Source organism: Acomys minous (genome assembly GCF_964271855.1).
Source record: "Acomys minous genome assembly, chromosome: 13".
NCBI lineage: Eukaryota > Metazoa > Chordata > Mammalia > Rodentia > Muridae > Acomys > Acomys minous.
In genome coordinates, this window is record NC_140495.1 from 9,789,762 (window position 1) to 9,806,020 (window position 16,259).

The window sequence follows — 16,259 nt, forward strand, 5'->3', positions numbered from 1 at the left end:
AAACCAAACCAAGCAAAAATCTTTTCTTCTTTTTTTTGTTTTTGTTTTTGTTTTTTTTTTTTAGGGAGGGGTTGTTTTTCGAGACAGGGTTTCTCTGTGTAGCCTTGGCTGTCCTGGACTTGCTTTGTAGACCAGGCTGGCCTCGAACTCCCAGAGATCTGCCTACCTCTGCCTCTCAAGTGCTTGGATTAAAGACGTGCGCCACCACACCCAACCTCCTCCTCCTCCTCCTCCTCCTCCTCCTTCCTCTTCTTCTTCTTCTTCTTCTTCTTCTTCTTCTTCTTCTTCTTCTTCTTCTTCTTCTTCTTCTTCTTTTTGAGACAGAGTTTCTCTGTGTAACAGCCTTGGCTGTCCTGGACTCACTTTGTAGACCAAAGTGCTGGCATGTGCTGCCACTCCTGGCTTTCCTCTTTTTTTAATGTAAGCTATTACTGGGCATGGTGGTGAGAGTCTTTAATCTCAGCACTTGGGAAGCAGAGACAGGAAGATCTCTGAGTTCAAGGCCAGCCTGGTCTACAAATCTAGTTCCAAGGCAGCCAGTGCTACACAGAGAAACCTTTTCTTGAAAACAGAAAAAGGAACAATGTAACTTGTATGAGCTGGATATTTGTTGGTGTATACCTTTAATCCCACCACTTGGGAGGCAGAGGCAGATGGATCTCTGAATTTGAGGCCAGCCTAGTCTACATAATGAGTTCTAGACCAGCCAAGGCTACATAGTGCGACTTTGTCTCAAAAAGAAAGAAAGAAGCTGGGTGTGTGTGGTGGCACACACCTTTAACCCCAGCACTCGAGAGGCAGAAGCAGGTGGAGCTCTGTTGAGTTTGAGGCCAGCCTGGTCAACAAAGCAAGTCTAGGACAGCCAAGGCTACACAGAGAAACCCTGTCTGGAAAAACCAAAAAGAAAAAAGTAAGGTATATTAATAAGGTATGGCTGGCTATATTTCTTTAATAATTTTAAAGTGTCATGTCATCTATTGAGATAAGAATAATTGGTGAAAAGTCATTTTAAGTAGGGTGTTTGTTTAAAATGGGTATTAAATTAAAAAGTTGTAAAAAAAAAAAAAAAAAGAAAGAAATTTTCCTTTAAAAACTGGCTTGTTTCTGAATTTTGGTGCACGCCTTTAATTTGAGCACTCAGGAGTCAGAGGCAGGATGGTCTCTATGAGTTTGAGGCCAGCTTGGTGTACAGAGTGAGTTTGGGGACAGACAAAGTTAAAACAGTTATTCTTATTTTATTTCAAGTATTTACCATGTTATATCACTAAGGTAATTTGCTAAATTTGTTTTTATTCAAGCCATTTAAATTCTTTAACAACTTATTTTATGTGTATGGCTGTTTTGCCTGCATGTATATTTGTGTGCCATATGTGTGCTTGGTGCCTACAGAGGCCAGATACTGGGCATCCCTCCAGCCTCAGATTGTCCTGGGGCTCAGTATGTAGCCAAGCTGGCCTTGACCTTTTTCCTTTCCTTTTTTTTTTTTTTTTGTTTCTTTGTTTGTTTGATTTTTGTTTTTGTTTGGTTTGGTTTGGTATTTTGGTGTTTTGAGACAGGGTTTCTCTGTGTAGCATTGGCTGTCCTGGACTCCCTTTGTAGACCAGGCTGGCCTCGAACTCACAAAGATCCACCTGCCTCTGCCTCCCAAGTGTTGGGGTTAAAGGCTTGCACCACCATGCCTGGCTGATCTTTTTTCAATCCTTTTGCAGCAATCAGCCTCTCACATGCTAAGATTGTAGGTGTGAGGCCCATGTCCAGTCATAGCCTTAACTGCTCAGAATTAAACAAAAAAGTCCAGCACAAGCCAGGCCTGGTGGCGTACACCTTTAATCCCAGCATTTGGGAGGCAGAGGCAGGCAGATTGCTGTGAGTTTGAGGCCAGCCTGGTCTACAAAGTGAGTCTAGGACAGCCAGGGCAACAAAGAGAAACCCTGTCTGGAAAACAAAAACAAAACAAACAAACAAAAAAACAAACAAACAAACAAAAAACTCCACCTCCAACAAAGTCTGTGAGATCTGATCCCTCCCAAAACAAAAGCCAATCTGAGTGATACTGGGTTCAAATGCTTCTGTCAGGTCTGTACATTGTTGCACTGCTGCCTTTATAAGGAATACATTTCTAGAAGTTGACTTTCTAAAGAATGACTTTCAGAGGAAAGTCTGATATTGCTTTTATAGAAAACAAATAAAGTTGTGCATAGCTGTGCTAAGCCTTTTCCTGATCATGTCTCTGTGTGGTCTTCTGGTATGGGCAGAGTCAGAGCTGCTGACCCACCTGAGGTATAGCCATGTGGTCCAGTCTAAGGGAAGAATGAGCTTACTGTTAAAGTCACATGGGGGCTGGCACGATGGCTTAACTGGTAAAAGTACTTGTCACCAAGCCTGGTGGCCTGAGGTTAATTACTGGGACCCAACTGGGGAGAACTGACTCCTGAAAGTTGTTTTCTGATCATAGAGTCTAAGTGCTCACAGGTGTACACACACACACACACACACACACACACACACACACACACACACACAGAGAGAGAGAGAGAGAGAGAGAGAGAGAGAGAGAGAGAGAGAGAGAGATGCCAGTTGGGTCAAGAGGAGACTTTGTGCCGGGTGTGGTGGCACACCCTTTAATCCCAGCACTTGGGAGGCAGAGGCAGGTGGATCTCTGCGTTTGAGGCCAGCCTCATCTACAAAGAAAGTTCCAGGACAGCCAAGGCTACACAGAGAAACCCTGTCTCAAAAAAGCAAAAAAAAAAAAAAAAAAAAAAAAGAGACCTTGTGCGTTGTACACTGGGAGGTGAGGGGATATAAAGGTAGGCGTGGCTCCTCAGCTTTTATATCCTCAGATGTAAGGTTCATTACACACTGTATTTATATATATGGGATTATCATACCATATCCCATAAATGTGTGTATATATATCCTGTACCAATCAGAAACAACAAAAGAAGGGTATTGGCTTAGCCCAGGGTTGGTATTTTTTTGTTTTGTTTTTTTCTTTTTGGGGTTTTTGAGGCAGGGTTTCTCTGTGTATCCCTGGCTGTCCTAGAAATTGCTCAGTAGACCAGGCTGGCCTTGTACTCAGGGATCTTCCTACCTCTGCCTCCCAGTTGCTGGGATTAAAGACATGCGCAGCCTGGTTTAGGAGTGGCTCATACCTGTAGGCCGTTTTCTTAGAAAACTTGGGCTCACACAGAGGGTGTGGCATTTGCTCAGCCAGAGGCTGCCTCCTGTTTCCTGGTAAAGCTTTCCTCAATTTTAGCCTAGTAACACTGAAGCTTCCTGGTGGCGCACACCTTTAATCCCAGCACTTGGGAGGCAGAGGCAGGCGGATCGCTGTGAGTTCGAGGCCAGCCTGGTTTACAACGTGGTCCAGGATGGCCAAGGCTACACAGAGAAACCCTGTCTCGAAAAACCAAAACTAAAAAAAAATTTTAAAAAATTAAAAAAAAAAAAGGATGCCAACCGGCCTAAGGTCTGTTCCCCAGCACACACAAGACTGAGCAGTGGTGAACCATGGCCCATGGCTCTCATCCTTGAACCATGCTGGGGTCTCTTATCCCACTCTCACAAAGGAGGCATCGTTGTGGAGCTGCTAGCAAGCTCCTGCAGTGGCCTCAAAGATGGGGCACCTGCCTCTCCCCTCTCCCCTGCGCAGGACAGAGCATTTACTACTCCACTATTTATTAGGCTATTGGCAACCGATGGCCCTCAGCCACTCTTTCTGGGGGAAGTTTGTAAGTAGTGACTGCTCTATGAGTGGAGGCAAACATTTGTCTCCTCACCCAGCCTTGGGATAACTCTGAAGGATCCCAGCAGCTGCCAGTCCCCTAAGGTCGTCTGAGGCTGTTATACCCGTCACGGTCAACTTTCTTACTGCCTTGTGTCCCTCATGCCCACACAGGTGTTTCCAGGAAGGCTGCCGTGAGGTTTCCTGCCAGCAGCTTTCATAGCCTCAGCCTGTTCCCAGGCATCTTAACTAAAACAGGGAAGTGACAGCCTAACGTGGAACCAGGACAGATGTCCTTGCACCGGGGCATGCTTCCTCCATCGCCCACTGGGCAGCTGGGATTCTGGATTCTCGCTCCTGCCCTCTTCAGCCCCGCCCCCCCCAGGTTCCTGCTGAAGCCCTGAGGCATGTCCCCTACTTGGCACTTGACTAGTATGCATCTGTGTGACAGGCTATGCTTGCTAGGGACTGCTACCTCAGCAGCCATCCCTCCACGGAACGAGCCAGATAAGCCGAATCTCTTTTTGCATTCACAGCACTTCATTAGTTTTTAAGTAATTAAACTTATTGCTGGGCAGTGGCGGTGCCCAGCACCACCTGAGTTCCAGGCCAACCTGGTCTACAGAGTGAGTTCCAGGACAGCCAGGGCTACACACACATGGAAAAAAAACCAAACAAACCTTGTCTCAAACCAAAAAAACAAAACAAAACAAAAGCAAACAAAGAAAACAAAACAAAAATCACACACAGACACACACAAAAAACTCCTTCCATTTATTTATCTAGTGGGCGTGGCAGCACATGTTAGCCACAGTGTGCACGTGGCCTTCCAGGATGACTTGCAGGGCTCATTCACGTCTCTCCTTCCTCGCGTGGGTCCTTGGATCAAACTTGACACTCTCAGGCTTAGTGCTTTCCTCGGTGTGCTGCTTTAAAGTTCAGCCTAGTTCCAAATTCCCCTTGCAGAGCACCAGAGAGCCACTGAGTACTTTCACAAGTTGAAACTCATTTCAGACTTTCAGAAAGGAGATAGGGTCACTTTTTCGATTCCAAGAATTGAGGTTCAGGGGCCAGTGTGTATGTGGTATTCAGAAGATAATCAGCAGGAGTCAGTTCTCTGCTTCCACCATGTTGTAAGGATCGGATTTAGGTCATTAGGCTTGGCAGCACACCTTTACCAACTGAGCCATCTCACTTGCCCAAAGATCAGGAGTTCAAGGTCATAGACACCTACACAGTGAATTCAAGGCCAGCTTGAGTTACATGAGATGATAGAAAACAAACAAACAAATAAATGGAAGTTCAGGGGAACAATTTTTTTCTTTTTAAAGGGCTTATTTATTTATTTTATGTATATGAATACACTGTCTTCAGCACACCAGAAGAGGACATCAGATCACATTATAGATGGTTGTGAGCCACCATGTGGTTGCTGGGAATTGAACTCAGGACTTCTGGAAGAGCAGACAGTGCTCTTAACCTTTGAGCCATCTCTCCAGCCCCTTTTTTTGTTTTTTTGTTTTTTGAGACAAGGTTTCTCTGTGTAGCCTTGGCTATCCTGTTTTGTAGACTGGTGTGCACTGTCGTGCTCGGCTAGGAACAGTATTCTAACCATAAATTGAACTAACTTCATCAACACTAGCTACCACATTCAGGTATAGTGAAATGCATAAACAAAAGAATTGCTGATAAAATATATATATATATATATATACACACACACACATACATATATACATATATATACATATGTACATATATATGTATCTATCTATCTATCTATCTATCTATTATGAATGAGCTTCCTCTGTCTGCCTAAGGCCTCTGCTCTAGTAAGTCCAGTTTCTGTTTAAGTACACAAAGTCACTGACTCTTATCTCTAAAATTCCCCAACTGTGTTTCTAATAAAACTTTATGTGATCAGGTTCAAAGACTGACCGAATTGTTCCAGAAGCAGTAGGCGGGTTTGGGGTAAAATAATTACTTCATTGAGACTTTTGATATGAACAAAGTGTGGGAGTTGAGAGTCTGTAGCTTCACTTCCGGAAAATTGTAAAATAACATCAAGAAGAATAAATTTAAAAGCCATAAATTCCTATTTAAAAAAATTTTTTTTGAGACAAGGTCTCACTAATGGATAAGGCTACCCCAGCCTCCCAAATGCTGAAGTTACAGGCGCCACCCGCTGGGCCTGACTAATAAGGCCCAAACTTAACTTTATATTTTGAAGTAAAGACCTCATGCCTACAGACAAACCCTCCACCCTGAGCTGCACCTTCATGTAGGTCAAAGACACAGAAGGAGATGGAGTGTACAGGGCTTTATAATCATATGTACATCCCCATGAAATCACAAAACAGGACAATTTAACAGTGCTTAATAGAAGTTTGCTGGGCTTCATTGCTCATGGGCGACTTGGGTGTGTTCCCAACATTCTTACATATCACATGCTTTAAACATGCATGTTTGAGTTAGGATGGTAATACACACTATAAACCCATTACATCTGTAATCCCATTAGTTGGGAGGGAAAGGCAGAAGGATCAGGACTTCAAGGTCATTCTCACCTATCTAATATGTTTGAGGTTAGACTCGGCTATATGAAGTCCCGTATCAAAAATCCAAAAGAAAACAAAAGAACCAGGGCTGGGGGGGGGGTGGCTAGTGGAGTGGGGAAAGGCACTTGCTGCCAAGCCTGATGCCCTCTGTTCAAGCCCTGGTACCCACAAGGTGGAAGGAGAGTTGTCCTCTGACCTCAACCTGGGCGCCATGGCCCATAGGTTCACTCTCTGCCTCTCTGCCTCTGTCTCTCTCTTTCTCTCTCTCACTCTCTCTCTCTCTCTCAATAAAAATGTAAAAGAAAAATGTTTATGCTTTGGCATGAATACTACATATCAATAAAAGTAAATGGCATCTCAGAAAAAAAGAAAAAGCCACACAGTTGAGCACCATTGAGAACTAGGAAGGAGAAATCCTAAGCAAAACCATCAGCAGAGCTTCCTGAATTAGGAAGCAGCTGCCACTTCAGACCCTGGTGTTCCAAATAATATGAGGGCCTTGACGTTAGAGGCCCGGCAGATCCACAGCCCTCCTGCTTCTGAAGAGCACTGCCGTGTGAGAGATGCAGGCCTTGTGAGAATGGAGGATAAGAACAGACTCACACCTAACACCAAGGAAACCTGCAAAGTAGCCTGGGCTCCAGACTGGAGGCAGAGGGACTCAGACTGTGTTTCCAGAAGCAGACCCTAGACATGAGGTTTAGAGTGTCTGAGTCTGAGTATGAGACACTTCCCGTGGGTCCAAGTGAGAACACTGGTTCCCTGGTGCTGTCTGAGAAGCTTTGGATGTGGTGATGTTTCTGGTTTGCTTTTAGACAGAGTCTCACTATATGGCTCTGGTTGGCCTTGAACTCTCTAGGTAGACCAGGTCTGGAAATCACAGATATCCACCTGTCTCTGCTTTCTGAATGTTGAGACTAAAGGCAGACGCCACTATGATACCGCTATGCCTGGCTAAGTCGTGGAGTCTGTGGGAGGTGGAGTCCTGTTTGAGGAATGGAGTTGGGTGATATCCCATCCCCAGCTCTCTCTGCATCCTGTGAGGTGAGGAGACAGGCTGCAGCCATAGTCAACCACTGCCACCGAGTTACCCACTGCCCTGTCTCTCCTGCCAACATGGGCTCTTAGCCATCCAGTGCTCAAGCCAAACATTAAGTTTGCTCCTACATTAAGTTGCATTGCCTCCCTGCTGAGTTTCTTTACAGCCCTGGGGATCAAACCTAAGGCCTTCTGCATGCTAGACCAGTGAGCTGCCTCTGAGTTACATTCCAGCCACAAACTGTGCCCTATCAGGTGCTTGGTCACCATGAGAAAAGTAACCAGTGCACAGTCTAAGGATTTCCTGGCTGCTCTTCGGAGAACAAGAGGAAGAAAGAAAAGGAACACAGAAAGGTGAAGACACTGAGCCAGGGTCCTTGTTTAATTTATGTGTGCAGGTGTGAGGGTGTCAGATCTTGGAGTCAAAGACAGTTGTGAGCTGCCACGTGGGTGCTGGGAATTGAACCCGGGTCCTTTGGAAGGGCAGGCAGTGCTCTTAACCACTGAGCCATCTCTCTAGCACCCGAGCCAGGGTCCTTGTAACTGATGTCCTGGACAACAGAGATAAGCTCATCTCTTTGCAAAGGCACTGTGCCTGTATCTGCGGAGCCTCCTCTGAGCCAGTGAACCAACAGTTTTGTTTTCTTTTGAACAAGTGTCTCTTTATGTAGTTCCGGCTGCTGGAACTTACTATATAGACCAGACTGGCTTTGAACTCAGAGATCCTCTTGCCTTTGCCTTCCCAGTGCTGGGATTAAAGGTGTGTGCCCCCTTGCCCAGCTGTTTGTTTTAATTTGTAAATTTTTAAAATTTCTTTATCTAAAAGATTATTTATTCACTTATTTACTTACTTATTTTGTGAGCACACATGTCACTGAACACATGTAGAGGTCATAGGTCAACTTAAAGGGGTTGGTTTTCTCCTTTCACCCTACTCGAACTGGGGATTGAACTTGGGCCATCCATCCAGCTTTGCAACAAACACCTTTATCTGCTGAGCCATTTCAACTCCTGGATGTGATTTTTGAGACAGGTTCTCACTTGCATAACATCCCAGGCTGATCTGGCATTTAGTCTTTCCTTTGTTTTTGTTTTTGTTTTTTTTTTGGTTTTTCGAGACAGGGTCTCTCTTTGTAGCCTTGGCTGTCCTGGACTCGCTTTGTAGACCAGGCTGGCCTCGAACTCACAGCGATCCGCCTGCCTCTGCCTCCCGAGTGCTGGGATTAAAGGCGTGCGCCACCATGCCCTGCAACATTTAGTCTTTTCTTGATCTTGAGTGAACCTCCGGCCTCTGCCTCCTGAGGCCAGGGACTGCAGGCATACAAGGAGTATCTGTGAGGAAGGGAGGAGCTGTGAGTTTAGGAGGTAGAGGAGGGGGCCCCCACAGTAAAGGACATTGTATTAGCTACTCCTTTTGTTGTGTCAAAATACCTGGTGTAAAGCTGGGCATGGTGGCACACGACTGTAATCCCAGCACTTGGGGAGGCAGAGGCAAGAGGACCTCTGTGAGTTCGAGGCCAGCATGGTCTACAAATCGAGTACCAGGACAGCCAAGGCTACACACAGAGAAACCCTGTTTTGAAACAAACAAACCAACCCAACAAAACCTCAAACAAACAAAGCCATGACATAAGCAAGGAAGGGTTATATTTGCTCACAATTTGAGGGTAGAGAAGTCCCCAGAGCAGGAGAGTGAGGCAGCTGGTCACGTTGCATCTGCAATCAGGAAATGGAGATGAGTACCGAATCCTTTGTACTCAGCCCATGGGATGGAACTGCTCACACTCAGGGTAAGGAGTCCTCCTTCCTCAGATAAGCCTCTCTGAAAGCACCCTATAGACACACCCAGAGTTGTGTTTCCATGGTGACCTCAGGTAAATTGACAATGCAGATTCAGGTTTCCATGACAATTCAAGTTTCCATGGTAAGTTCAGGTAAACTGACAATACAGATTCACCATCTTAGACACTAAGAATATCCAATTCAGGGGCCACCTAGAAACTGCTATGGAAGGGATGAAAGGGCGGAGGAGAAGGAAAGAGACATTTATAAACAAATAATAGGAAATCTTGTATGCAAAAAAAACATCTAACCTCAAACTCACAGCCCAAGGAAAAAATATAATTATGCAGCAACAGACAAGATCAGCAATAAGTTCATTTTAATAGAATAGTGTGGGAAATGCTTTTATGTAGAGAGGCTGACATAGGCTAAGAAAAATACCCACGAAGAATGAGCAGAAAGGGCTGGAGAGATGGCTCAGAGGTTAAGAGCACTGACTGCTGTTCCAGAGGTCCTGAGTTCAATTCCCAGCAACCACATGGTGGCTCACAACCATCTATAATGAGATCTGGGGCCCTCTTCTGGTGTGCATGAAGACAGTGTACTCATATACATAAAATAAATAAATAAATCTTAAAAAAAAAAAAGCAGGGCAGTAGTAGCACACGCCTTTAATCCCAGCACTCGGGAGGCAGAGGCAGGCAGATCTCTGTGAGTTCGAGGCCAGCCTGGTCTACAAAGTGAGTCCAGGACAGCCAAGGCTACACAGAGAAACCCTGGCTCAAGAAGAAGCCGCAGGGCATGGTGGCACATGCCTTTAATCCCAGCACTCCGAGAGGCAGAGGCGGGTGGATCTCTGTGAGTTCGAGGTCAGCCTGGTCTGCAAAGGGAATCCAGGACAGCCAAGTCTACACAGAGAAACCCTGTCTGGAAAAACAAAACCCCAACCAACCAAACAGAGAAACAAAAAAGTGGTGAGCAGAAGAGTACCAAACGTCTGCTGACAGCAGGAGGGCGGTTCCCACCCAAAGGTGTTAGGTGTGCGGGTGTCAGTGTCAAACTGCTGTCTACAGCTGAACTCACTTTCTACTTTGTGCCTGCAGCCCTTCTGAAGGCGGAGACTTCACAGTATCTCACCCACTGCCCCTGCCCCCTGCAGAGACGTTGCAATTCTAGAAGAGTGACTTTGACTTTTGTCATCCGTTGATGTCACCGCCTGGTGTGTCGCTGAATGGATCCACAATCCAATGCAGGCTTTGCACAGGGCCACTTTGGGTGTGTGTATGCCTGCGTGTGCAAGGGTATGTGGACAATGGAAGACAGCCTAAGGCTCCACACATCTTTGCTGTTGTGTTTTGAGACAGGGTCTCACTGGCCTGGGACTCACCAAGCAGGAGAGGCTGGTTGGCTGGAGAGCCCCCAGGCTCCACCTGCACCCATCGTCCCATTCATGGGCTTAAGGTGCAGCTTACCCTGTGCCGGGCTTTTCTGTGTGGGTGTTGGGGGTGAAACTCAGTTTCCCTGGCTTGCATGACAAACACTTCACCAACTGAGCCATCTCCCCAGCCCACGGGGCTACTTCTTACTCAGACCTTCTGCAGTCTTGGGACCCGGGAAATGCTTAGGTTTCTCCTGCTGTAGTCTCTGTGGCTTCAGAAGATGTCATCGGGCTACTCAGGGCCTTCTCCTTGCTGCGCTCTAGGTGGGCTGGGAAGCCTCCCCCCTCTCTCCAGGCCGTGTCTGGTCCACTTGAACACAACGTCAGCCCACACTGACTACCTCTGAGCCTGCACCTCTGCTTCCCGAGTGTTGGGATTAAAGACGTGCGCCACCACGCTGGGCTTTAAAGGTTTTTGTTTTTGTTTTAAATTAGACAAAAAAAAGGGGGGGGGGATTGTGGAGGAATGCAGAGTGGATATAACAACTGTCAATAAAGTGCTGTTTAACCAGTCATCTGGGCAGAAGGACAGGAAGTGGAAGGCGGGACTTCCTGGGAGAGGAGAAGAAAAAGTGGGAAGGAGAGGAGCGATGAGGCTAGGAGAGAAATTGCCTGGCACCACCACAGTGGCAAGTGCTTGGGGTATTTGTACATTTAGAGGTTTTGAGTAGTTGTTTATTTTACGGGTAGATTTGTTTTAGTTTCTGCCCAGTTTAAAAGTACGCTTCAGACTCCTTGTCGTTATTTAGCTGCCTTAGGCCGAACTGATACAAATTTATTGTAACAAGTGGGTGGGTTTGTTTGTTTTGTTTTGTTTTCAGAGACAAGGTTTCTTTGTATAGCCTTGTCTGTCCCGGACTCAATTTATAGACTAGGCTGGCCTCAAACTCACATTGATCTGCCTGCCTCTGCCTCCCCAAGGGCTGGGACTATAGGTTTTCTGCTCTGTTTTGTTACACAGCAACAGACGCCATCAAAGCAGCAGACAATGGTGACACATGTTTGGGGTCAGAAATGTTGCGGGATATTTGATCACACTGCGAACCCTGATGTTATGTTGTTTACTGGCACAGCCTGGTCCTAGTTGTGGTGTGGCTCAGGCTTAGCACACACCTTTAATCCAAGAGCTTCTTGCTTGAATACTGTAAACAGGATTAAATAAAGGCAACCATAGGTCAAGAGGCCGAACAAGCAACCAGGTGACAGGGAGTGAACATTGAAAACACCATAGAGAGTAAGAGGAGGTCAGGAGGATGGATAGAGAGACTAAGAGGAAGTAGAAGGGAGGGGTTTATTGAGAAGGCATGGGGAAGGAGTTTTTCCTTCCTTTTGGGCTGAGGAGGGAGGTCACCTGGGTGCTTTCTCTGTCTTTCTGAGCTAGCAGGCTTTCACTCCAGCATCTGGCTTCTGAGTTTTCACTGGTAAAATCGAGCGATTGAGATTTTGTTTAAAAAACAAATAAACAAAAAACCCACACAGGCCAGGTATGGTGGTGCATGCTTTTAATCCCAGAGGCAGAGACAGGTGGATCTCTGTGAGTTTGAGGCCAGCCGGATCTACAAAGCAAGTCCAGGACAGCCAAGGCTACACAGAGAGACCTTGTCTCAAAAAAAAAAAAAAAAAAACCAAACCAAACAAACAAACCAAACAACAACAAAAACCACAGGATGGAGCCACGAGGAGAAGACCCCAGGAAATATTAGAAGAATGAACTGGGCCTAGGAGATGACTTAAATGCAGTTGTTCCCAGCCCAGCCCCGCCCCAGCCTCTCTGCTGCCTGGGAACAGATTACCGCTGCAAGAGAGGACGCTGCTATTGGGATGAATTCTGCCCTGTGGCATCAGCCTGCTGCCCAGACCATAGGGCCCTCTGCAAACCTGGGTGACCTGCATGTAAGCTCACTTCCACCTGTGGCAGAGCTGGATGCTGTAGCTGACAGAGCCTCTCATACTCCCAAGATGGTGCTACAGATAATGCTGAGAGGTTGGGCAGCCCACGTGACTCAGCCGGGAATGATCAAGAGTTGGTGCAAAATATGGCTTTGCCGCTGCTCCACACCCTCCCTCCCCAGAAGGCCGCTCTCAGCATCTATAAAGGGAACCAGGAGAAGACGCTCCTCCTTCAGCGCATGCCAGCAGGACCCGTGGGACAGAGGTCGCCTTTGGTTGTTAGGGCCCAGCCCAGGGGTCTCTGTCTCTGAGCTGCCATCCTATGAACCCCAACATTGGCTTAGCCTATGGAAAATGGAAACCTGGAATTGCAAACACATTTAAAAATGCACAGAGGCTGGGCGGTGGTGGTGCACGCCTTTAATCCCAGCACTTGGGAGACAGAGGCAGGTGGTCAGTCTGGTCTACAGAGTGAGTTCCAGGACAACCAGAGCTGTTACACAGAGAAACCCTGTTTCAAAAAACCAAAAACCCAAAAACCAACCAAACAAAAAACTAAAAATGCACAGAATTAGCCATAAAAATTACAAAAACAAACAATAACATGGAAAGTCACTTTATCGGAGCTGGGTAGTCACTCCTGTTGTTTGAGAACAACAGCACAGGGGGGTTTAAGGAACTGGAACCCCAAAGAGGCACGCCTTGTAGCCCCAGAGGCCAATCCTGGACCCGCAGCCTTTAAAAAAACAAAACCAAAAACAACAAAAACTTTATTGATGCTTTGTGAATTTCCTATCACATACCCACTCATCTCCCATTGCTCTATGTCCACCCTCCGCCCTTGCAACCTCCCACCTCAAAAGAAAACAAACAAACAAAACCTATCTTGCTGTGGAAGCTACAGTGTGTCGCATCGTTTGCCCAAACAGTTCTACTGGCAAAGGTTCATTGCAATGAGTTGTTGGTCTGGTTTCAGGCCTCTGGCTTCTGTGAGCTATCACTGCTGGATGCTCACAGAGACTCCTCTCCTGTATCTGCTGTTGCCCTGTATCATGGAGGTCCTGGCGCTTTGGTTCTACAGAACCAGTTCCTTCACACACTTTAGCAGCTCACAGATGGGTAGATGTTGGGGTGGGCCAGCTCAAAGCGCTGTTACCTGGGGTGGTAACTCAGTTGGTCAGCTTGCCAGCTCACCAGAGTCCATGCCACCAGGGCTAGCTCTCCCATGCTGCCCAAGTGAGGGGCAGGGTTAGCTCACGCCATTGGGAGCCTGGAGCCTTTTCTATAGGCTGAGTGTCCAGCACAGACCCAGGTCATGGCTAGAGGGTCCGCTTGGATACTGCCATGCCCTCACCCTCCAGTCCTTGGCTCATCACAGACAGGCCCATTTGCTTGCTTAGTAGCCTCAGCCTAGTACAGTGCCTTACGTAGTGGCACCATGTTGCTCAGCTGAATACAGTCTACACTGGGTTGGCCTTTGGGCGTGTCTGTGGCAGACTGTTTTAATTAATTGATGTAGGAAGACCCAGTCCACTGTGGGTGATACCATTCCCTGGGCAGAGGATCTCAAACAGCACAGTGTGGCAAACTGGAGCTAAGTATAATCAAGCGAGCAATTGAGCCTGCATACACTATCTCCCTGCTTTTGACTGTGGGATATATGCTTAGCTTCAAGTTCCTGCCACCTTGATTCCTCTGCAATAATGAAATCGTGAGTTAAAGCAAGCCCTTTCTACCTTAAGCTGTTTTTTTCCTCCCCAGGGCGTTCAAACAACAACAGAAATTAAACCAGAACAAGATGCTCTGTGGCAGGTGCTAGCTGAGATGCTTCTGGAGTTGATGCTGTATCTAAAGAGCCTGCCGAGTGGGGACCACACTCGAGAGGAGACCAAGGCATATAGGTAAGTCGCTTTCTTGCCTCCAGTGATGAGAGAGAGAAACTAGCAAGTTCCCACCGCAGAGCCTGAACTGTTAGTATTATCATTAGTTTTATTTTGACCTAGAACTGCTTTGATCTTGAAGTGTGGATCTTCCAGCCTCCACTTTTAAGTGCTAGGATTACATCCGTACTTATCATACCCTGTTTTTGTTTTTTGTAGTTTTTGTTTTGTTTTGTTTTCCCGAGACAGGGTTTCTCTGTGTAGCCTTGGCTGTCCCAGACTCACTTTGTAGACCAGGCTGGCCTCGAACTCACAGCGATCCACCTGCCTCTGCCCCACAAGTGCCGGGGATTAAAGGCGTGCGCCACCACGCCCTGCTCTGTTTTTGTTTTTTGTTTTGTTTTTTCAGTGATGGGGGCAGAACCCAGGACCTCATGCATGCTAGTCAAACACTATCAGCTGAGCCAGGTTCTTAGCCCACTGGCCTGTTATTTAGCTCTCAAACACTCTGCAGGTTCAGGAGTCTGGAGGGCCTAAGTTTGATGCTTCCTCCAAGTTGGGAAAGCCCCTTAGGACAGGGGAAAGACATGTCTTGCTTGGCAGGCAGTGGTGGTGCATGCCTTTAATCCTAGCACTAGTCCTCAAAGCTGGTTCCAGGACAGGACAGCCAGGACTACACACAGAAACTCTGTCTTCAAAAACTAAAAATAGAATAGAATAAAATAAAATACATTCTGGTGGCAATTCGTGTAGAATCCTCAATGCACGTTTCCAGACAGTGCGAGGGACAGCTCAGATTTTCAGGGTCTGGAACATTGTTACCTAGAGCCACCCTCTGGACAGTCATCCAATGTCCCTGCAGCCACATGTGGTGTTGTACCACAGCTTAGACAGACCCCTCACAGTGACTAAGAAGTGATCTCAGAAAATGACCTTTTATTTTTCATAGAAACAAGAAATGAAGACCACAGAAGACTGTTCCTGTCACTTGACAGAAGTCACAGTGCTAAGCAATTTCATTTCAAATAAACTGTAATTACCCAGAAACAAAGATGGACAGACCAACAAACAGAAAATGACACTAGACCGTGGAGAAAAGAGGCCTGGGATGCAGTTCTAGAAGGTCTGTAACATGCATGATGCCCTGGGTTCCATCCCTGGCGTGGTCTAAAGAGGGCATGCTGGTGGTGTGTGTGATCCCAGCACTCGGGATGTGAGGGCGGGAGGATCAGAACTTAAAGCCTGGGCTACACGGAACCTTGTTTCAAAAACCAAAACAGTGGCACATGCCTTTAATCCCAGCACTTGGGAGGCAGAGGCAGGTGGATCTCTGTGAGTTCAAGGCCAGCCTGGTCTACAAAGCGAGTCTAGGACAGCCAGGGCTACACAGAGAAGGCCTGTCTCAAAAAATTAAAAGCAAAACAAAAAACAAACAAACAAACAAACAAAACAGGGCTGAAGAGATGGCTCAGAGGTTAAGAGCACTGTCTGCTCTTCCAGAGGTCCTGAGTTCAATTCCCAGCACCCACATGGTGGCTCACAGCCATCTGTAATGGGATCTGATGCCCTCAACCATCATGCAGACAGGCATACAAGTAGAGCACTGATATACATAAATAAACTTATTTAAAAAAAAAAAACCCAACTAAACCAAAACAAAGCTGTGGAGATGGCTCAGTGGGTAAAGGCACTTCCCAGACATGCGTGAGAATTTGAGTTTAGGCCCCTAGAACCCATGTAAAAGCTGGGTGCAGGAGTGTGCGTGAGTCTGTAATCCCACTGTTCCTGTGGAGAGGTGGGCAAGGGAGACGGGGAAGACCCTGATGCCTCTAGGCTAGGCTGTCTGCAGGGTGCCGCGGCAAACCAGAGACCCTGTTTCCAACAAGGCGGAGGCAAGGACCAACACCCAGGATTGTTCTCTAACCTCCACATGTGTGCTATGGCAGGAG

At 46.8% G+C, this 16,259-nt stretch overlaps 1 long non-coding RNA gene across 2 annotated transcripts; it reads left to right on the plus strand.

Moving 5' to 3' along the window:
- The first annotated feature begins 8,987 nt into the window (after positions 1-8,987).
- On the plus strand, positions 8,988-15,760 carry LOC311581963. 2 transcript variants are annotated; one of them, XR_014773963.1, is made up of 3 exons: positions 8,988-9,110; positions 14,192-14,331; positions 15,260-15,760. It is a non-coding gene; the product is annotated as an uncharacterized lncRNA (long non-coding RNA). The 2 variants fall into 2 exon arrangements; XR_014773964.1 differs by lacking the exon at positions 8,988-9,110 and adding an exon at positions 11,100-11,182.
- The last annotated feature ends 499 nt before the right edge of the window (positions 15,761-16,259 follow it).